Genomic DNA, 24512 nt, shown 5'->3' with positions numbered 1-24512 from the left:
TACCCTTTTAACTTGTCCACTGGTGCCATCTTCTATTACAGAACTATTCAGTTGTGTGCTTTTTCTGCGCTCAATGCTTACTCTTTCCTTTTTTCCATAATTAATAGAGGTAATTTCTCCATCTTCCGTTTGTATTCTTAGACTTTCTGTTTTCCTGTAATGCACTTCTTCTTCTTCTCCTTCTCCTTCTTCATCTTCATCTGTAAAAATGTTAAGCATAGCGGCATCATTTCCTTTTCCATCTGATTTTTCTGGACTATCTTCTTCACTATTCTTTACAGCATCATCTAGTGTGGGTTTTCCATCTACGTCATCCCCTTTAGGTTTTTCTGTATCTCCAACATCTTCTCTAGTTCGTCTAGGATCTTCAACATCTCCGTTGAGTCTTCCTTCATCTTGCAGGGAAATTTCACCTTCCACATCCCCCTCTCCTTCACCATCTTCTTCCAAACGAATTACTTTCGGTTCGCTACCTTTTCCCCCAGAAAGTCCGCCTTTCGCCTCATTTTTTCCTTCATCTTTTTCTCCCTCTTTTGGACCGTCTTTTGCATCGTCTTTTGCCCCATTTTTTTCTTCATCTTTTGCTCCCTCCTTAGGTCCGTATTTTGCATCGTCTTTTGCCTCATTTTTTTCTTCATCTTTTGCTTCCTCTTTTTCTCCATCTTTTGCGTCGTCTTTTGCCCCATTTTCTTCTTCATCTGTTGCTCCCTCTTTTGTTCCGCCTTTTGCATCGTCTTTTGCCCCATTTTTTTCTTCATCTTTTGCTCCCTCTTTTTCTCCATCTTTTGCATCGTCTTTTGCCCCATTTTCTTCTTCATCTTTTGCTCCCTCTTTTGTTCCGCCTTTTGCATCGTCTTTTGCCTCATTTTTTTCGCTTTTTGCTCCTTTTTTTTCCCCATCTTTTGCTTCATTGTCTAATATAGGCTTGACATTATTTCCAACATTAACATAATCCATATTTATGTTTAAATTGATATTAGGGTTGATATTAATATTCGTCTCCTTTGTTTTCGGTAACCAGTTACTTGGAACTTTGCGCCGTTTTTGTTTGTTTTCTTCTTCGTATAAAAATATTACTTCTTTTAGCTCTTTATTCTTTTGCGTACATTGTTCCACTCTTAGAACAAATTTCCAAGAGCTTGTAGATGTTGTACTCAAATGGGAAGCATTTCGTTTTATGACTTCATCATCGTGTTTTAGATAGTAAAGACAGTTCTTTTCTGAAGGGTCGAGTTGGAAAATGCTATCTGCGAACATAATACTGGCTTTTGCATCATCTCTCAGAAGGGTCAAAATGGGTTTCAGATCGTTTAAATTGTTTTGCTTTATAATTTGATTCAAGACGTCCATTAACCACGTACATTCTGTCACTGAACGTTTTGCACTGTCACTTCTTTTCTTGTATGAAACTATCAGTACATTTATCTTGTCGGTGATTGCCTTTAAATCAGAAATATTCTCTTCAATCAGAGCTCTATATTTTGCAAAAAACGCTTCGAGGACTACAAACTCGTGCTTGGGAACTCCGACCAAATAGTTGATATTGCCAATATTGTACTTCATTAACTTGTCGATGATTTGGTCTATGGGTTGATTGTTGTCAAGGCAAAAACGGAGATTATGTTCGAGGATACAATTCATGAGTTTCAATCGACTTTCTTGATCTTTTTCAATGCAAGGAAGATCTAATAGCTTATTTATTATTAGCCAGTGCTGTGCTGTGAGAGTATGGAGCTGAAATGCGGATTTTAAACGACACAGGAACCTGTAATGGAGGTTTTCTGGTTCGTTCCTATGCGCGGAAACCTGGAAAGACATCACGGTTAGCAAATAATCTCTGTCGTTATTGACTTGACAGCAATCTATCATTATTTCAAGCAAAGTGATCTTGTGCTCCGGGTCAGATGTGGATTTAGTGAGATCCTTAAGTTTGGGAATGGATTTATTCGGAGAGACAAACTTCAGGTAGCTCACTTCTTCTGTAACTACAGATTTTTCAAACGTGCCAATTTTACCAAGGGCCCAGTTGTTCCGGACTTCCACAGGTAAATGTTTTATCATTTCCATTTCGGAGAAGTCAGATATCTCCAAGATAGAGGCACCGTTGTATTTTGCAGCATACACCTTCATCAGAAATTCAGTTTTGCGGGAATGTTTATAAGCTTTCAACACTGTTGAACGGAATGCGTTGAAATCGAATTTATCTTTTTCTGCGGGCATGGAGTCCAAAACTAGTGATTCAAACGCGCTTTCCTTCAAGTAACGCCTCAGAGTTGGAATGTGCAAAATTTTGAGATAAGCGGAAGACTTCTGGCGAACCTTCTCAATGCCCACTTTGAGGATAGATAGAGTTGTTCTCTCTCCATATTTAACTTTAATCTTTTCTTCATGCTGGTCAAAGATCTCTATAAACATCTTTGGATGCTGTTGAGGCAGGAGTTGAAACAGCTTATTGTAGCTTTGCTTGCTGTCTTTTATAAGTCCGGTTTCAAAAAGAATCAACACGTAACTCAAGGCGTCTTTCGGGAATTTCTTGTACATTGAAATGAGCTGTCGACAAGGTAAGATGACTTTGTTCTTCTTTATCTGACACCAGAGGAACTCGACCCCACAGGCGGGCAGCAATTTGACGACCACATTCATCTTGTACACTGGTAGAGTTTTGGTGAATAGTTCTTCTGCAAATCTTTCATTTTGAAGGTATTTGGCATAAAGAGCGATGATTCTGCAAACGGTGCCATGGTTCGCAGCCTTGAGAACTTGGTTTAAAAATTCGTCAATCGCGCCTGGTTTGCTAAACATGGCTCCTTCGAAGAACCACTTAGCTCTTAAAGCGACTGGAATGGCTATTTTACTCTGGGATCTGAAAATACTGCAGATGGCTCCAAAATTCCTGGAACGATCGGCCTGTCTTGCGATCTTTACCTGGTCAGCTTCACTCATGTTTGCCAAATTCTCCAGATTTTCCGGAGAAAGGAGTTTAAGGTCCAATTCGCCGTTTGAATTCATCGCAATCTGAAAAAGGTTTATCTGTTAGTTATAGTATAAGCCGGATTTAAGGGATAAAAAAATTACTTTGTAATACTTGCAAACTGTTTATCGAGCTGAAAAATTATTGTAATTTATTACTACATATTTTTTAATGTATTTTTATATACTAAAGTTTCACTTAAAGGGACTAGACTGTGTGTCAAAGTATGCAAACCGTAACAAAGAACATCATTTTAGGTGCGTCTTTAGGACACGTGAGGAGATTTAGTAATTTAAAAATTTTAGAGTGAGAGAGGAATTGATTGATGGAATACGAAGCAGATAAGATGCCAAACTTCGTGGCTTAGTAAGCTATGTGACTGGTAAGAGTTCAGTTCCGCAGAGTTGTTCCGAGCTACAGCTTGCAGGGAAGACGGCCCCGATGATAGCCAACCTCAGATAGGAGAGGGCACCAGAAGAAGAAGGAGTGATATTGAAATATTTCTGGAGCGATTGGGAAGAGGATTTTTTTACATTGACTCCACACATGTATATTTCACATCTTAACTATTTACTTCAGATATCTAATAGTGTTGGCTAGCATATGTATTATTTTATTAAAAATTATTATTTCTTTTTCATAAATATCATTGAATCGCTGACAGCCCTGAATTGTTAATGTTGATGCCTACTCAGCTATTCCAAGTAGGTACTATTAACTTTGTGAGTAACAATAAACTCACTACTGACTATTATCATAATCACCTCGTACTTCCACTTGTGACAGGTCTTATACAAGCCTAGTATAAATTAGTTCAACTATTGTTACACTGGTATATATTTCTTTTGAATTATGCATTGTCTTACTGCACTTATATCAATATGTAACTGCGTCACTTGCAATAGTGTTTTTGTGTACACATTAATTGTTCTTTAATTTATTGCTATTATTATCCTGTTTACCACTGTACGCTTGTAATTCGATTATTACTGTATTTTAAAAGCCATTATATGGCGTTTAAATAAATAAATAAATACCTTTACACATACGTTCATTACAGTTAGTCACTAATCCAAGGATGCGCTGATCCATTTGATGTAAAATTGGGCCGCGGGCTGTATTTGGGACAAAGGAATGATCTTGTTCTAGTAGACCTTTTAACTCCCTGGACATATGTTTGCAAAAAGGGTATTTTAGTATATCGGCTTCATTATCCAGTGGTAACGATTTCAGAAGTCGATGATGCATTGTCTTTGTACCTACTCGGTACTTATGACAAGTTAAGAGGAAACTACAAGCCTAAAATGTGTATATTCTTGGTATACCTTATATTGTAGGTAATAGACACTAAAATCGCTTGACAAACGGAGTCTAAAATCGTTCGATTTCAAGCACAAAACTTGTTTTTATTTATTTTGTAAATAGTTTTATAAAAAAGCAAAAAAGTTAATCAAGTGAAACTGTCACAGATAATCTTTAGCTTTAATACTGTATTTTTTTACTTGTTTCCTTTACGCGTTAATACATTTATATTGAAAAAAAATATTTTTTAGTAGCTTACATTTATATTTTTTATTGAGTAATTTATTTTTTATTTGTATTTTACTCAAGCGAAACGATAGGAAAACCTTCAATTTATCTAAATCATATTTTTTGGCATTCATAAATTCAAAAAAACAAAAAAGGGATAATAAATAATCAAATGACGTAAAGTAATAAATATTAATAGGAAGAGATCAATTTGTAGTTCCTCGGAGCATTTTCCATTGACCGGTGGAACAAGGTCAGCATTCTAACCTGATACCTGTGCTGTAAAGATTGCAATCCGTTTGTTAAGATAGGGGAATCTATCTTATGTTTGTTTAACGTTTATGTTTGTTTTATGTTTACCTGATTAGCTGGAATTCCACTGGTTAAATTCTGGATGTTTTTTGGAGAAATCCTTGTATGGTCAGAATCGCTCTTGGGATTACTGCCGGACAGCTGTTTGCCAGTTTCGCTGGAATTATAGCTCGCAATCTGAAAGAAGAAGATATAACGGTTAGTGCTGTGTGGAGTATCTTTTTATGGAAATGAAAGAGAGGAAGATCTAGGTACGAGAAAGGTATATCAATGGAATCCTTGATCAGACAAACGAATGATCTATCCTTCCCGCTGTGACGCAAGGCGCTGGGTAGGCGAGAGGTTAAAGAATCTCCACAAACCAGCCTCTCCCGATCCGACTCTTCGTCACTTGGGGTGACTCATGGTAGAGGTGCTGGTTATCCAGTAAATGGTTCAAAGGACGGCGGTACACAAACCCGCCTCCCAAATTGAAATTGAATGAATTAAGCTTGGGGTATCTCAAACACGATTTTGTTGTTTTTCTTTAAGACTGATCAAAGGTTTAAACCAGAGGTTCCCAAAGTAGTCTATATGGACCCCCAGGGGTCGATATCGGCATGCTGGGGGTCTATGTCAGCGAGAAAAAAATTTGGGGGTCCACGAGATTCAAATAGGGTACATACGAGCGGACCCCCATTTACCTCAAGTCAACATTTAGGAGTTCCGTAAATGACACAATAGACCTAGCACAAATATAATAGACTGAGAAATTACTTATTTGATATTTGTATTTTTATATTTCTTAAAATTGTTAATTGAGGTATATAAATAGAGTCTACGTTCCTTTTCTCATCAGAATTAATATATTCAAGCAAAACATTGCACATTTGAAGCCGCGAATTTTTCTATTCCCCCAACTTGTTTTTGAAAAACTTCCAGGGTAATAATGACGTTCAACATTTAGGCCCAGGCTACACGAGCGGTTCTCCCGCCGCGGGAGAACCGCTTGTAAACCGCTACAGACGGGCCCAGGCTACACGAGCGGTTCTCCCGCCGCGGGAAACCGCTCGAGAAAGCGACCGCGGACATTATTTGGTTCATTCTTCAAAATGGATCCGCCAATGATCACTGCTCTCGCAGCGCTTATTTTAATAGAGTTATTAAAAAAAAAAACGACGAAGTGTTTGGGTGGCACCAATATTAAGTAATCGTTTAAATTCCGGAATATTTCATATAATGTTTAGTGTACACCGAGATAATCCTCAAAAGTTCTTCACATACTACAGAATGTCTGTGAACTCGTTTGATGAACTTCTATCAATTGTGAGCCATAGTATTAACAAACAAGATACAAACATGCGACGATCCATCAAACCTGCAGAACGCTTGGCTATCACACTCAGGTAAATAAAATCACATAATATTATTTATTATTTTATTTAAAAAAAATTATTAATAAAAAGTAGACCAGAGTAATTTATTGAAGAGGTAGGTAAGATATAATATTATAATAATCATCATTTTCTTGTGATGTGTCAGAAGCAGTCTCATTTTGTGGCGATGCTACTCTGCTTATTGGAGAAAATGCTTCAGCATATGTTCTTGAGCCTGAGCTCCCATCCTGGTTTCTGCGGTAAATAAATTCAGACAAGTTGCTGGGAATATCGGGATTTGTATTTTCATTATTTGCGTAGGTTGTTTGCTTTCTTTGTATATTTCTGAATAAACTGGTGATTTGATATCTGGTTTCCATAGCCAAATCTGGTGTCATCGAATTCATAATGGGTACAAACGACATAAGAAATGCACGATTTCCCTTTTCATCCTTATCCTTGTTATCTTTTTGCAATTGCAAACTTTCGTTCAAAATTTTGGTTATTTGAGGAATTGCATTTTTTTCTTTTTGGTTTTTGAAGTGAAACTTCTTTACGCGCGTCATGCAATTTCGTGGACCGGAGTAAAACCAACTCATGACCGAAACGAAAATGCGGGACCGATTAAAGTTCATTTGATCTAGTCAAAGTTTTGAAGTAAAATATAAATGCTTCTTAGCTCATCTCGACAACTGGCGTTGGTGGTGTAATGGTCAGCATAGTTGCTTTCCAAGCAGTTGATCCGAGTTCGATTCTCGGCTATGGCAAATTATTTTTTTGTTTTTAACGCCTTTTTTTTTTTCAATGGTTGACGATAATATCAATCCACTAAGTAATATTTTAGGCCTGTAGAATAATTGAAAAGTTAAAGAATGATATAAAATTTTTTATGATGTTAACGATAAAAAAATAAAAAAAAACATAAAATTACCATAAAAAATGGGCCAACGGCACGCGGTGTTCCCAAGCGGTCACCCATCCAAGTACTGACCGCGCCCAATGTTGCTTAACTTCGGTGATCGGACGAGAACCGGTGTGTTCAACATGGTATGGTCGTTGGCAAACGCTAAACAATATTAATTTCTATTCTACCTGCAAATAAATATATGAAAATTAGTATAAAAAAGCCCTAATAATACTGAAAACATTAGCAAGGTGTGTGCGACGTTGATAAAAATAATCATTACATACGCGCTTGAAAAAGATCGTAATTACATCCATAACTTTGTAGGAATTTTTTTTTTCAATGGTTGACCATAATATCAATCCACTAAGTAATATTTTAGGCCTGTAGCATACTTGAAAAGTTAAAGAATTTTATGATATTATTAATTATAGTAACGATAAAAAAATAAAAAAAAACATGAAATTACCATAAAAAATGGGCCAACGGCACGCGGTGTTCCCAAGCGGTCACCCATCCAAGTACTGACCGCGCCCAATGTTGCTTAACTTCGGTGATCGGACGAGAACCGGTGTGTTCAACATGGTATGGTCGTTGGCAAACGCTAAAAAATATTAATTTCTACTCTACCTGCCAATAAATATATGAAAATTAGTATAAAAAAGCCCTAATAATACTGAAAACATTAGCAAGGTGTATGCGACGTTGATAAAAATAATCATTACATACGCGCTTGAAAAAGATCGTAATTATATCCATAAATTTGGAGGAATTTTTTGAAGTGAAACTTCTTTACGCGCGTCATGCAATTTCGAGGACCGGAGTAAAACCGACTCATGACCGTGACGAAAAAAAGGGATCATTTCGCTATAGGAGCCTAGCTAATATTATATACCTAGTTTAACTCACTCTCCTAACTCATCTTCGCTGTCTACAGGCAGAGCGCACGACTGTGGTCGTGAAGAACCGAGGTTCGATCCCCGCTTTAACTAATTTTTTTTTTCTTTTTTTATAACTTTTAATTTTTTTTATCACATGCTACTTATAAATATGTCAATAGACAGAAAAAAAGAGAGAATGAAATGAAAAGAGAGAGAGAGAAGAATACTAGAAGTTTCACTTCTGTCTTGCGTAGGCTTGACACACCCATTTTTATTAAAACACAAATAACTTAGTTTACATCACTTTATTTCGATACAAAATCTCAACATGTTTCGTGAACCAAGTTCACATCATCAGGAGCACAAGTATACTAAAGTTATAATTAAGATTAGGTCTAGAAAGAAGAGGTAGAAGGAGCGGGGAGGGGTAAGAGTGGGGGAGGGTTATTCAAAGTCGGAATTAAAATGTCATTAGACAGGAAAGACCGGGCAATTGGGAAAATATTTAAAATGGGGTTTATAAAGGTATATACCTTGTATATACCTTTTATATAGGAAAAACTAATAGAAACTTTGAGATCAGAATTAAAGAACATCTTAGGGCTTTAAAGGGAAACTGTGAATCAGAATTTGCGGATCATTTATTAAATAACGACCATACTTTCGATATTAATTCAGGTTTTAAAATACTACATTCTGGTTACAAGGTATCTCAAATCAATAATCTTAGAAATAAGAAAACACGTGAATATGAAAGCAGATATTATTAATAAACAAAAAATTTTTTTAAACCCCATTTTAAATATTTTCCCAATTGCCCAGTTTTTCCTGTCTAATGACATTTTAATTCCTACTTTGAATAACCCTCCCCCACTCTTACCCCTCCCCGCTCCTTCTACCTCTTCTTTCTGGACCTAATTTTAATTATAACTTTAGTATACTTGTGCTCCTGATGATGTTGTGTTGACTCGACCTCCTAATTGTCCTAACTCGCTTGAATGAGGTTTTTATACCTCCTTCTCTCCAGCGTTCAGTTTCGCTTTTGCAAAACGATATCGTGCTGGGCCTAGCTAACTCTGAATATTCCCCGCCCCTGTGGTATCGCACACAGTAAAATAAGGTACGCTTTGGGGTTGATCTACAATAAATCCCTTAACTTCACGTTGTGTGATTTGTTAATTCGAAGCCCCCCCGCTATGGGGTGGTAGGTATTTAATGTCTCCTTTCTGTGGTAACTCCCGGTTCTTTTTAGCCAAAGCGTGGGGAAAACGTCCATCGACCCTCAGCGAGTTCTACAAGGAACGAGTACGTGTCTCACCTAACTTTCGAATACTGGACCCTATTACTAATCGACCTAACAGCTTATATCATATCTTTACAATTTCCTTGTATCCCCGCCCTTACCTAATGTCCCCGTGTTTATAAATTCTAGATTGTGACATAGAACCGTACCCCCCCCCCCTCTTGTGTACGGGCTATTAAACCCTTCGTTGAATAGTGTGTTGTTTCCGCATAAGTACTGGGACTCTCTCGTCGACCTCTGTAACGATGTACTGAAACTAGATAAATGGATTTAGCTGTGGTTAGTAAACTTTGGGTGTTGCGGATGGAAGTGGAAACGAGAGAAAAGGAGATGGGAACGGATTAAATGACGAGAAAAAAAGGTTTTTTTTTGCAAACTGGGTCGGCACCTCACTGCCCCAAATGAAATGGTCGCTATTCTTCCAAATGCAAAACCCCAAGAACCAATACGTGTCTGGCTTTCCCCGAGGTCTGGTCTAACTTCTTCTTATAGTCGCCTTGACACCTCCGGACCGCTCACGTCATAGGGAGAGGTAATGCACCTGTTGGAATATCCCAAGTCACCCCGCCCCGCTTCCTCCAACGGACTACTTTACTGACTGTAAAAGGGGAATTTTTCATTGCGTCCCTTATCATGATGCTAAACGCGTGCATGTTTCAAATAGGTTTGTTCTGGTGAGGCTTTCAACGTCCACTAGCCGCCAGGCCTACTATCCACCTCACGAAGGTTGCTGCAAAGGATCTCGAGGGTTTTCCAGTCGAGTATGTGTTCGTCCTCCGATTTTGAACCCTCGTTCATCACGCCGACGTCCCCTCCACGCGATTTTGAAAGACTTGGAGCCCGTTCAATTAAACGCCTTCGCAGCGAACCAAGGCCCAAACATTCCAACTTGACATTAATTTTCATACTGCCTCTCGTGTCCTCTCATCCGACCCGGTCCCGCAAAAAGGGATGACCTTCCGAACTCTTCGTGATTCTCCATACAACGTTGACGCCCCGAAATCGCGTGATGAGGAAAGTAGAAAATCTTCTGAGCCGAGGAAGTTGTGTGCTTTCCCAAGACAGCTTACGGACAACATACTCCAACGGTGAGTTCTAAGCCGAGGCCAAAGGTACTTAGGAATTTGTTAGTGAACATATAAGGTTATACAAATATTATTAATTTTATTTTTTTATTTGTTTTGAGCATGAGTTGGTTGCAGCTAGTCGCTTCCATGTTGATTTGAGGTGCCTCTGCGCGGCCGCCAACTCGGTAGAGTGTACGACTTTTGTCGTCAGGCACGGACGTCGAGTGATTTATGGGGTCCCTTTTCTTCCTTTTGGGTCGTGTGTCGCCACTAACTACTTACAAATAAGTAGGTCATTGGCCTCGTGCTAAGCACAGCTGTTAGAAGCAAGCAAACAGTTCTAAATGTGATACTATTTTATCAGTTGCAGCCCCATCTTCGTCGCAATTTTAACGTTCTGGAAATATATATTCATGCAAGATCACTCACCCAAAATCGTTATATTACCAGTCCAGTCGGGATATCGACGACATGTACATTAATCCACGTCCAGGGGCTGTAGGTAGGATGTAGAAGCCCCTAAGCCGTTAAGGGTTCGTATTAAATTCGAAATCGATTATCTATGTCACCCGTCTACTCGCCAGTAGGAACTATAACCATATTGTATCTAATTTTTCTAGCTAAAATTTCTATTTTCATACGCCGCCCCGTAGATAGCACACAATTTACCGAATACTAGATTTCGGACTGTTTAAGCGGATCATTTCTTTCAATAGAATATCTCTTCCTCCCTAACCGTAAATTGATAGTTGACATGCATCGGTATCTGTTGGCCTCCACTGTACCTAATCTAGATATCTCCCCCTAACGACTATTTTAGAGTATCTAAGTAAGTATTTGCCGAGATCTACCCAAACTCCCTCCCCCTCCCTAGAACCTTTCATATATTATTTGCCACGTTCACTTCGATTTTTTCACTAAATTCTTATATCGTGTAAACCGTTAAAATCCTTCCCGTGTTCGCAAGGAAAACACTGTCTATACCCCCAATTCAAGTGAGCAATTTACTCTACGTTTTATATATTGGAAATTAATTATTATTAATTTTGACCAGAAGGTCCACATGTGATTTACGAATGAGGTATTTAGCTCTTATTAAATTCTTCTCTCCGAGTAAATTCATTCGCCGCGTTTCTACACGATTTTTATTATTATTTTTTGATTAATGTACGCTGTCTCTTCAATTTCACAAAATTTTTAGAACTTTGTCTTAGCCGTTTTCGTCAGGTCATTTAATAGTTATTATGGTTCTCTATTTTTTTCTCCTCTAATGGCACACGCGTTATTATTAAACATTACTGCAGTTGAGTTTCATCGTTCTATATTAGTCCAAACCAAGAGACTCCAACCCGTGAATTTGGTATTGTCTAATTATGAGTCACCCCTTTTTCTTTGGTTGAATCTAATTAAATTTTAAAACACTCCAATTATTTCAATTAATATTAAAAGCACTCTAACTTCATGAAAATACCTTGATTTTCTAAACTCACAACTTCACTACATTTAAAACTCTATAAGTTTAGTTTAAAATGGCACACAAAAGATGTCACGACGTAAGGATCTCGAAGACCGACTCCAACCAAGTTAAAACGAAAAAAGCCCCGATTTCCTCCAAACAACGCTATTTAATAATGTTTTCTTTCGAATAAATCGACTTAAAATTTGTGCGACTTTCGTCTTTATGAATTCGAGGTTTCACTCCCCGTTAAGTTTAGAATTGCATAATCCCGTTTCAGATTTTTTTTTGTTCTCGCCTTCCGAGTTGAGGTAAACACCTACCCTCTGCCGAGACGGGTACAGGCGTGCACTCGGTGACCTGACTTTTGGGCGCCCTCCCGTTAATGATATACGGCGATGTAGATTATTGCGTAAAATTATTTGATTATTTTTTTGAAGTGAAACTTCTTTACGCGCGTCATGCAATTTCGTGGACCGGAGTAAAACCAACTCATGACCGAAACGAAAATGCGGGACCGATTAAAGTTCATTTGATCTAGTCAAAGTTTTGAAGTAAAATATAAATGCTTCTTAGCTCATCTCGACAACTGGCGTTGGTGGTGTAATGGTCAGCATAGTTGCTTTCCAAGCAGTTGATCCGAGTTCGATTCTCGGCTATGGCAAATTATTTTTTTGTTTTTAACGCCTTTTTTTTTTTCAATGGTTGACGATAATATCAATCCACTAAGTAATATTTTAGGCCTGTAGAATAATTGAAAAGTTAAAGAATGATATAAAATTTTTTATGATGTTAACGATAAAAAAATAAAAAAAAACATAAAATTACCATAAAAAATGGGCCAACGGCACGCGGTGTTCCCAAGCGGTCACCCATCCAAGTACTGACCGCGCCCAATGTTGCTTAACTTCGGTGATCGGACGAGAACCGGTGTGTTCAACATGGTATGGTCGTTGGCAAACGCTAAACAATATTAATTTCTATTCTACCTGCAAATAAATATATGAAAATTAGTATAAAAAAGCCCTAATAATACTGAAAACATTAGCAAGGTGTGTGCGACGTTGATAAAAATAATCATTACATACGCGCTTGAAAAAGATCGTAATTACATCCATAACTTTGTAGGAATTTTTTTTTTCAATGGTTGACCATAATATCAATCCACTAAGTAATATTTTAGGCCTGTAGCATACTTGAAAAGTTAAAGAATTTTATGATATTATTAATTATAGTAACGATAAAAAAATTAAAAAAAACATGAAATTACCATAAAAAATGGGCCAACGGCACGCGGCGTTCCCAAGCGGTCACCCATCCAAGTACTGACCGCGCCCAATGTTGCTTAACTTCGGTGATCGGACGAGAACCGGTGTGTTCAACATGGTATGGTCGTTGGCAAACGCTAAAAAATATTAATTTCTACTCTACCTGCCAATAAATATATGAAAATTAGTATAAAAAAGCCCTAATAATACTGAAAACATTAGCAAGGTGTATGCGACGTTGATAAAAATAATCATTACATACGCGCTTGAAAAAGATCGTAATTATATCCATAAATTTGGAGGAATTTTTTGAAGTGAAACTTCTTTACGCGCGTCATGCAATTTCGAGGACCGGAGTAAAACCGACTCATGACCGTGACGAAAAAAAGGGATCATTTCGCTATAGGAGCCTAGCTAATATTATATACCTAGTTTAACTCACTCTCCTAACTCATCTTCGCTGTCTACAGGCAGAGCGCACGACTGTGGTCGTGAAGAACCGAGGTTCGATCCCCGCTTTAACTAATTTTTTTTTTCTTTTTTTATAACTTTTAATTTTTTTTATCACATGCTACTTATAAATATGTCAATAGACAGAAAAAAAGAGAGAATGAAATGAAAAGAGAGAGAGAGAAGAATACTAGAAGTTTCACTTCTGTCTTGCGTAGGCTTGACACACCCATTTTTATTTCGTACACGTGTTGTGTCCGTAATATTGGTTGATTTCCGGCCTATAGACTAGGTGTAGCTCATTTCTATATCGTTGTTTTCGAAATCTTTCCGAGAAATTCGCTATTGATATCGATAATATAATCGATAAATTATCCCAACTAACGGAAGCTTTTCACCTATTATGTCCAGCGCTTGCGCAATACAGTATCCTTCCTTGTGTGCTGCCTTCTAGCATTTGATTGGTGTCTACACGATCCGTGGGTGATCCCAGGACACATATACCTTCCCCTCGGTGATGACATACGTAGGCATTCGTTCCAAAATTTGATCCGACACGTTTTTGTAATCTCGCCTACCTGTTTTGACTCTTTTCGTGATATCCGCCGCATATCTTCTGGTAATCTTTCGTAACCCAACGCTGTCCACTACCCGAGTCGTTGAAGCCCCTTCCATCATGAGCTAAACTACTTTTCGGGTTTCTTTTCGATTTCCGGTCCTTTCTTTTCGGCGACCTACGTCCAGTACATCCCTGTTTTTACAGTTTTTTGCGTCTAGTTTTAGCCCAACCCATATACTCTTTTCTCGCTTCATCTAGGAATTTCAATATATTATCCTCGTAACTTTGTTTACGCGCAAAAGGTCGTAAAATTTTGATCGTTAATCAAAGACTTCGTGACCCATTAACTTTTATGTCTTTTCTTAATTACCCCACTTGCATCTCCCCCGTGTTAATATAATTAGGCAATTTCGGCCAAACATCCCATCTTAAGTTAAAATTCGTGTCCATTGTCAACACTTGAAATAGCACTCAGGACTTCAGCGAACGTAAACAATTCTCTCTATGAGGATCACCTCGTAATATGTCTTCTGGACCAAAACATTCTAAAAAACCATCTTCTTTCGCCAAACCGTCACCCCCCTGTTTCGTTATCGATGGTTGGGTATCGCTTCGTTTCTACCTTAGAATGCAAATTTATCGTCGTTCTCCAAGTGCCCTTACACGCATCGTGAGACCGGATCCCAAGGTTAGCTCAACAGTAAATCAACCTAGAGTGTTTCGTGTCTTCAGACCGCCCTTAGTCTCCGTGATTGTCGAAAAATTATTTAATTGATTTTGGGAATGATCTGATTCGTTGAGCTCCATCACGCCTCTTTTCAATTATTACGTGGTTAACACCTATTACCGACGTAGGTTTCTATAATAAAGCTTCTAGTATGTCCCAAAGATGTCCATAGTCTGTTCGTTCCTCCCTATTCTCTGAACGTATTTTAATTTATGAAAAAAAAAATTCTTTACATTATTTTACCCCAAACAGGTCCATTACAATGTGAACTTGGTTCACGAAACATGTTGAGATTTTGTATCGAAATAAAGTGATGTAAACTAAGTTATTTGTGTTTTAATAAAAAAAAAATCTTAAAGTCCATGTCCTAAATCCTGTATCTAAATTTCGCTAGTAAACAATTAGATAATGTTAATTAAGTGTTAATCTCAAGTGACCTACCAGGTAAGTATTGTACTGTATATTATCTCCTTATATAGTTAGTAAAAACATCATTGTAGAAGTGTATTATATATTTGTACAGCGCCCTTGAGGTGATTTTGCACAAAAACGGCGCTATACAAATCATCCAAATAATATTATTAATTTATTTATTTATTATTTTTTTTTTTTTTTTTTTTTTTTTTATTATTTCATTTAAACGCCCATAGGGCTTTTACATATAATAATGTACATCTTTATTTTTTTAGTTATACATTTTATATATTTAAGCAAACTTCCATTATAAAAATGTGTAAAGAAAAAAATAACACAGAATATCAAGAATTTTATAAACTCATGAGAAATGGAAATCAATTTATTACGCCAATCTTTAAAACAACTCAAATGCAAAACCATTATATTTACCAAGCCATAAAAAACTACAATAATCTCCCTTCCGAATTGCGCTGTATTACGAACCAACAAGAACAAATAAATAAAATCAAACTTTTTTTCCAAAAAAACTTATATTAAACAAAAATAAAAATATATATATATTATTATTATAATATATATTATTATATTTTTATTATTATATCTCATTATGAATTATGAATCTAAGTAAGAATCGTGGCTCCCTTATCAGGCACAAGAGCTCCTCTTTTCTGATAAGGTATACATGACCATATATGAACCTTAATATTATATTTTGCAAAATATGTATGTATTAATGTAACCCATATGATGTATATTAAAATAATAAAAAAAAAAAAAAGTATAGATTACATATAAAAATGTCAGATTTAGCAAAATATAGGTTACATAAAATATAAGAGTTTAACAAATTAGGTATGATAGAGTGCAAATAAGTGCGACAAAAAATATAAAATTTGCCAAAATCCTCCAAATCAACGATAATGTTAATAAGAAGGTATAAAATTAGTTGATAACAATAGTTTACAAAGTATGTAAAAATAGTTCGCACATACTCCGTTTAAAGTTGGCCAAGTTCAAATTATTGTCAAATACATTTATATTATTTAAGTATTTGTTACCAAGACTGTGTAAACGTTGTATTGGAGAGTGAAAACTATAGTTGGAATGAGATGTATGTATGTAAAATGTTGATATTTGCCTAGTTGTTCGTGTAGGTATGTGTAGATTTATTAAATGCAGGAGTTCACAACAATCGAATTTAGAGTTCAATAATTTTAATAAAAAGGTTAGGTCGTTTATTTTTCTTCTGTTTTCTAATGTCGGAATATTTAAATGATTCAATAATGACTGGTAATTTATGTGTTCTAAAGGGATGTTAAGTTTAAAATTGACGAAGCGTAGAAATTTTCTTTGAATTCTTTCAACATTATGAATATGTACATTGTAGAAGGGTGACCAAACTATGGAGTTATGTTCTATCAGGCTTCTAACAAGGGATATGTACAATAGTTTTATGATTTGTAAAGATTTAAAGTTTTTAATTGTTCTTAATATAAAACCTAATGTTTTCATACCCTTATTCACAGTTTGTTGAATGTGGGCCGTAAAGTCTAATTTCTCATCCATTATTATGCCAAGATCTCGCATTTCCTTTACTCTTTCTAAATTTGTTTTATTTATTGAATAGCCAAAAAATTGTGATGTTTTTTTTCTGGAAAAAGTCAAAATTTTGCATTTATTAATCTTAAGTTAGCTCACATCTTCGTGTGTGCTAATAGTTTTATAAACATATAAACATGTACATTGTTTGGCAAACATAATCTTTCTTTAAATATTTCAATAAAGTCACAAAAAAAAGAAACATTAATAATTGAGATAGACATATTTTCTTAATTCATTTTTGAACTTATTAATATTTTCTATCACAGCAATTTCCTTCGGGATTTTGTTATAGAGTTGAACAAAATGGGCCCTAGATGAGAGCCTTGCGGCACTCCACTTGTCTTTTTATGATATTTAACATATTTATAATGTTCCAAATCTAATAAATACAAAAAGGAAAAATTACCAGTGCGAAATATACTGTAGTATAATGAAAGAGAATTTAATGTTAGTTAAAAAACGATATAATTTTGCATCCACGGTTAATCATTTGGATCCTCGTGAATCACAGTAGATGTAATCGATTGATAACATGACATGCCCTGAAATAATAACATTTTCAGGTAAACAGTGACATGTGCATCTAGATACCATTAAAACATAAATCAATTAAAATTGTAGCGTGTAAAACACGTTTAATGAAAACATGCATGCTTTACACATAACCGGTTAGAAATGCATCAAAATCTTATCGTGATCACATCTTGTCTTCTTGAAGAGTTTTGGTTATTGATTTCGGCAGAAAATGTGAGATGTGCTAAACTGTCATCATTGTCAAAAGAACTCATAATGTTTGCAATCACTTCATCCGTTATTTGTGATGACACAGAACATGGTATGTGTTGGTTTTCCGTAATCTTGCATCACTTACCATTTTTTACTTGAAACAGTATGTCAGATACAGTACAAAGAAGACATTAAAAACTCAGTTTACACGAAAAAAACAATTTTTGCAAAAATGTCAGTTAACATGGTTTACACCGAGCTGCCCAATTCAACAAAACTTTTAAAAACGATATCAAGTCACGAAAAGTGAAGAAAAAAACTAGGTTAAAAGTTAAGATTTTTTTAATCGCTTTTAATTACTTTATATAATTTTTTAGCAAGGAATCATACAATTTGTCCAAAAACGTCACTATCTCAATGACAATTTATTTTTCAAACTTTATTCAGTTAGGTAGGTAGGTACCATAACATTGAAAAAATGCGAATAGGAATGCAAAAATAAACACGACGATTTCACGTTTGAAAAAATATATAAATGCTGAATCATTAATAATAATGATAATTTAAGTGTTTATTCCGGTATGTGGGGAGGTTAGTGCAGTCCCACACATTCATTCATTCATTCAGAACAGAATTAATTGAAAATAAAATAGAATAAAATAATAAAATAAATAGAATAATAGTAAGATGAAGCCTTTAGGGAGCCGTGACTATATTAGGCGCTAGTATTTTTCTCCAGTGTGCGTCAATGCTGGAGGATGGAGTGAGGCGGGCTTCCATAGTGAGGATATTTCCAGAGCTTCTTATCCTTTCCCTCATTCCTGCCACCCTGGATCTAATAAGGGCTGCATATCCGGGAACTCGCCCCTCCGTGAACATACGGGAAGCGCTGCAGTATCTGGGGAGACAATACATTAAAACGGCCATTATCTTGAACCGGAAACATAACGTACATACAGAATAAATGCAAAATGGTCGAGTTAAAACAGGGCTTTGTTACGCTCAGTCAAAATACTGTACAACTGGGCAAAAATGAAAGTAACTAAATATTGTCCAAATGTTGTAGAATGTATATTCTCAGAAACGCCCAGGTGATAGATGACCTTTCAAAATTAAAACGTTGCTTTGTATGGCTTTAGCCGTGTTTGGTTACCAGATCTGAGAAGCCCGGTACCCCCTACTTCACAACCTTTCTCTTCCCCATCTCCTTCTCTTCTCCACTCCCGTTGGTCTCCCAACACACTCCCTTATTGAGACACGATAGTTCCACTGATTCCATACTATTGTGAAGTAATATATTTTTTTAACATTAATTATTCTACTCATATGTCATCTTTGGGGATGATGTGTGAAGGGTCTTCTTGAAGAAATGAAAGAGTGAAGATGTGTAGAGGAATGAGGAAATACAGAGGCCGACAAATTGTTCGACAGCCCAGCTGTTGAACTCAAGAACGAATCGTAGAAGCTACCCGTTCTCACGTGACAATGTCAACCGGGTACATAATGTTGTGCCGAAGAGATCAATGCTGCTATTTCCTCGAAGCATCTTCCATTGTAATTCCGGTAGATAAAAAATCAATTAAGAGGAAGCTACAAGCCAAAAATGTGTATATTCTTGTTATACCTTATATCGTAGGTAATAGGCATTAAAATCGCTTGACAGTCTAAAAACGTTCGATAGCAAGCAAAAAACTGTTTTTTATTTATTTTGTAAATAATTTTATAAGAAAGCATAAAGTTAATCAAGTGAAACTGTCACAGATAATCTTAGCTATAATATTGTATTTTTTAAGTTGTTTCCTTTATGCGTTCATACATTTCTATTGAAAAAATATTTTTTTTAATAGTTTGAATTTATATTTTTTGTTGAGTAATTTATTTTTTTATTTGTATTCTACTCAAACAAAAGCGTTAGGAAAACCTTCAATTTATCTAAAGCATATTTTTTGGTATTCATAATGTACACCAATTAGTTATAAAGCTTCGCCTTAAACAAGCATTTTGGGGCTCCATCGAAGATGTGGCTCAAAAATTTAAGAAAATAAAAACATGGATATTTCTAAGACAACGATGTTTGTCAACCCTATTCTACGGTATTATCGCGAGCTCCTTTTCTGGAACGAAATGCAGCCTCTGGAAGTTTGGGCAGTCAATACTCGGGATTGTCTGAAAATGTCTGGAATTACCTGGAATTAAGAATAACTTTGGTTATTTAGGATCCAGCCCTAAGTAACTTGAAAGTATCTAAGATTTAATCCAAGTTTCAATGTTAAAGTTAATTAATGTGGATACGGATTAAGGGGTTGACGAGATATTGTATTGTTATTGAATATATGAAATGTCAACGTGTTAAATAATATAAAATATATATAACACCGACGTAAGTGATTGCTTTTAAAAATCAACCCGAAAAAAACAAAGTATTTAAATTTTCAACAAAGTTGCGCCATCTCTTGGGCCGGCTAATAGTCAAATTCAGACTTTTTTTGGTTTGACTGAGGATTAAGACTTCCTCCCCAGGGACTGAAGACAACACCGCTAACACCTGTGTCAAATCCCAATTGGATAGTACCGAAATTTATTTTGTGTATTGTACCGCACAATTTTAAAGATATATAATATCATCCAATCCAAATGCGGGTGTGCGCGCTTCTGTCTGCAATAGTGCCAAAAAAGTTGATAGAATGTATTGTCATCGACATCGAGTATATTTGCCGAGTTTCAGCTCCATCGGATGTCGGGAAGTGGGTTAGTTTCCACATCTAAGATTACATTTCTATAATTTCTACTATTATTCATAACTTTAATAATCATAGTACAACATAATTTATAACGGTTCAAACCACAGTCGAACATAATTCATAATGTCAAAAGTCACAGTTCAACATAATTAATATTCATAACGTCACAAATCATAGTCCAAAACAATTCATTACGTCAAAAATCACAGTCCAACATAATTCATAACGTCAAAAATCATAATACTACATAATTCATAACGTCAAAAATCACGGTATAACATAACTCATAATACGAAAAATCACTATTTAATAGTATTCATAACTTCAAAAATCAAATTCAACATCATTGATAACGTCAAAAATCACAATTCAACATAATTCATAACGTCAAAATCCACAATCCAACATAATTCATAACGTCAAAATCACAATTCAACTTATTCATAACCCCACAAAACATAGTACTTATTCATAACGTTCAGACATTAAAAATAATACTCGAAACGTTAAAAAACAGAGTTGGAAAGAAAAGTCCGTATTTAGGATTTCCCAACGTTAAGCCAGATAAAGCGGTTTTTAAAAGGTATTTATTATTCAAGATAAACGGTCCTTAGTAGAAGTCAGTGACGTGCACTCCATAAAGACTGAGAAGCTGTGCCTACCTTAAAAATGGTTTAAAAAATATTTCAGTTACAGTTGATCTCTCGAGAGTTATTCCTTAATATTAGATCCTCCGGACAGTTGATCCCTCTGACAGTTGATCTCCCGGGAAGTTGACCCCCTGACAATTAAACTGTCGGACAGTTGATCTCTCTGACAGTTGACCCCTCTGACAGTTGATCCCTCTGACAGTTGATCCCTCTGACAGTTGATCTCCCTGGTAGTTGAACCCCCTGACAATTAAACTGTCGGACAGTTGATCCCTCTGACAGTTGACCCCTCTGACAGTTGACCCCTCTGACAGTTGATCCCTCAGACAGTTCTTCACCCTGACAGTTTATCCCCTAGACCAGGGCTTCCCAAACTTTTTTCAACTGTGACGCCCTTGGGAAGTTGCCATAATTTTGCGACGCCCCCCCCCCCCCCCGGTGACTAAAAATCTAAGCCCCCCGCCGCTCATTTGTACCAAGCGTAGTATTTTGAAGCCCCCCCCCCCCCTGAACGGGTCACGTAGTATGGGTACGTTACCTAATAACAATTTGTCAGAAAAACTCCAAATAGTATCTAAATTTTTTATTAGAAAATAAAGAACACAACATAAAAACAAAAATGGAAGCAAACAAAAAAGATAAAAAGCAATTTTTTTCTTTGGTATTAATGAGAAGGATGTGCTTGCTTTTCTGAGCATAGTTTCTAAAAACGAGGATGAAGTTTCGAAATCGTTCTCTCGTCTGTGCCTCTAAATTTATTTTTGATCTGTACTTATTCTTAATTACTGCAACTGCAGAGAAACCTGTCTCACACAAGTATGATGTCGCAAGCGGTAATAAAACCCTCAACGCTGCAGTGCTGATGGAACGATATTCTCGCTATAAAGATTGCCTCACGACGCCCCTGGGATGATCCCGCGGCGCCCCGGGGCGTCGCGACTCACAGTTAGGGAAGCCCTGCCCTAGACAGTTAAACCCCCGGACGGTTGATCCTTATGACATTTGATCCCCCGGTAGTTGACCCGCTGAAAATTGATTCCCGGACATTTGATCCCTCTGACAGTTGATCCCCCTCACATTTGATCCATCTGACATTTTATTCCTCAAATTTTAGCACCCGGATGGATGACTCCCCGGAAAGTTCATCCCTCTGGCATTCGATCCCACGGACAGTTGTTCCCCCTGACACTTGATCACCTTAACTGTTAATCCCCCAGACATTTGACCCCCGACAGTTAAATCTCGACAGTTGATCCCCGGATACTTGTCTAGAGTACAGGCGTCTTGAGTAGAAATCTGCTACACACATGTTTTTACTAACAATAATACCGTATCCCGAAGGAGTAAGCAGAAAAGGAGGTTTAAGGAAAGTACGCTACACCTACCAAAATATAACATAACTCAATTGTCACCGAAGGGGATTTCCACTCAATACGCCTGCAAATATTTATTTATTTATTACGCACCCTAGTGGGCTTTTCTTTAAAAAAAATACAAGCAATTTGTATCAGAGTAAACACTTCAAAATTAATACAATCAAGAAATATGTAAAGATAATGACAAAAAGGTTGCAAAAAAACACAGAACAAAATACATATGAACAATGAAAAACACACAGAATAATGACAAAAAAGGTTGCAAAGGTTGTTTAATGCAAAAAAAAAACACAGAACAAAATTCCTAGTTAAAAAGGGAACTTAAAATCCTCACGCACATAATTGAATTCAAAAGATTCAATAAAACAAAATAGAAGAAGTTAAATGGGTACATAGGTCTATTTGTATCTAGAAGAATAAAAGTGATAGAATATACAACATTTATACTGATTAGTTGAAATATATCACCCAGGTCAGAAAGACTGTGAAGTCTCGGAATCGGAGAATTTTGGTAAGCTAGTGTCCTGGTGTTATTGAAGTAAAAAGGTGAGAAATATCGGCATGATTTTTTGGGAACATGGAAATTGATACATTGAAGTAATTCGGGACAGTCAATTTTAAAATGTAGTATTCTTTGTAACAGTATTAAATCTGTGCTTTTTCTTCTTTCTGATAGTTTCAATAGAGACATTTTATCTAGGAGGTAATTGTAATTAATGTTTTATATTGGAATGCTCATTTGCCCAACTACATGGTCGGCTGATATTCCCAACTACATTTCTTAATAGGCTGTATGTACTAGATATACCTTTGTGTCACTTATAAATATGATTATAGGATTACCGAAATCAACCTTAACTCAAAACACCAGTTTCTTAGTTAGACCGCTGTGATTCTGAGCCCCCGTATTATACGAAACAACAGAAATAATCTTTGGGGGATTAAGACAAGTGTCTGAGGTATCAACTGGAAGAGGGATCAACTTACCGTCTGGGGGATCAACTGCCCGGGGAACAAGAGTCGTGTCAACCTGAATAATCCAGTTATTATAGTAAGATTTTAATTTTTCGGGTCTCCCAAAATCAAACCAAAAAATATAGGTTTTATTTCAACCAGCGCTGTATTTTATATGGTAGTTGAGACGATTATTTATTCTTAAGATTACTGCTTTTAACATTGAAGAACACTAGGTAAAATGTAAGCATCTCGTCATTAATGTTATTGTATTGAACCAAAGTGCAAAAATAAATCCATGATCACACCTGATACATAATTTATTGATGTTTAAAATCCTACAATACTACGAAAGAAAATACATTGTAGACCATAGATATACTACTCATGTAGACTGGTTGTGATGTCAGAACGTGTCAGGGTTAGCAGATTAAGCCGTATCAACTATCAACTATGCCGTGTGTTTTAATGTCATGGTGTCTTTTTTGTTTTTAAATGACGATTTACATACCTATTCTACTTATAAATAAACTTAATATATGTGTAAAAATTCAACCAGCGTGTGTGTGTGCTCGCAAAACTTCAAAAGTAATCGATTAATAGCGCTGAAAATTTCATAATTTGTTCTTATTAGTGTCAGAAATGTTTAGATAGTGGTTTGAATGCTAAAAGAAGTCAGTGACGCCCGAGAGATACATTAGCAATAGCGAACCACTGCGGGGTTCACTAGTATATAATAAAACTTATTTATTCAGAATCAACGTATATTTTTAAAGCCATATCATTTTTCACTGTAGTTCCTTATTAAATGTATTTCCATTTTTTTACACACAACTTACCGTTGGTCATAGAGTGATTACGCCATTACGCATCATGCATCAATTTATACACACATATGAACCAGAGATGTGCTTTATTTCAAATAAATCCATTTCAAATGGAAATGCTTTTCTAAAAACCATTTTGCATTTTTCATTTTAAACGCCTTTCTCAATGTATTTTCCATTTTAAGTGCTTTTTTGCAACATTCTTCCTACCATCTCCACTCATCTTTTTTTCATAAGCCCCAAATATCAGTCGGTCCTCAACCTCGCTATGAGAGATAATTTACATTTGTCAAGTTGCTCCCTGGTAGGAGCCCTGGCAATTGAGTGATACCATACAAAAAATACTGATTCAAATATTGAACATGGGGCCATGACGCTGTAATATTAAATGTTAGATAGCAGTTTCTATGTTTTTACGTTGGCAACATTAGTCCCG

The 24512-nt window shown here is 36.2% G+C and overlaps 4 non-coding genes across 4 annotated transcripts; all 4 read right to left on the bottom strand.

Moving 5' to 3' along the window:
- Window positions 1-7110: 7110 nt before the first annotated feature.
- LOC149409698 (5S ribosomal RNA) lies at window positions 7111-7229 on the bottom strand. The gene has a single exon (XR_016305158.1). It is a non-coding gene; the product is annotated as a 5S ribosomal RNA (ribosomal RNA).
- Window positions 7230-7552: 323 nt separating this feature from the next.
- LOC149409697 (5S ribosomal RNA) lies at window positions 7553-7671 on the bottom strand. Its single transcript, XR_016305157.1, has one exon. It is a non-coding gene; the product is annotated as a 5S ribosomal RNA (ribosomal RNA).
- Window positions 7672-12618: 4947 nt separating this feature from the next.
- Window positions 12619-12737, bottom strand: LOC149409696 (5S ribosomal RNA). The gene has a single exon (XR_016305156.1). It is a non-coding gene; the product is annotated as a 5S ribosomal RNA (ribosomal RNA).
- Window positions 12738-13060: 323 nt separating this feature from the next.
- Window positions 13061-13179, bottom strand: LOC149409695 (5S ribosomal RNA). Its single transcript, XR_016305163.1, has one exon. It is a non-coding gene; the product is annotated as a 5S ribosomal RNA (ribosomal RNA).
- Between the last annotated feature and the right edge of the window lie 11333 nt (window positions 13180-24512).

This window comes from Hesperophylax consimilis, chromosome 30, assembly GCF_061612785.1.
Source record: "Hesperophylax consimilis isolate HC1 chromosome 30, BYU_Hcon_1.0, whole genome shotgun sequence".
Classification (NCBI taxonomy): domain Eukaryota; kingdom Metazoa; phylum Arthropoda; class Insecta; order Trichoptera; family Limnephilidae; genus Hesperophylax; species Hesperophylax consimilis.
The sequence above is the reverse complement of the archived record's forward strand: the minus strand, read 5'-3'. Positions and strand labels throughout refer to the sequence as shown.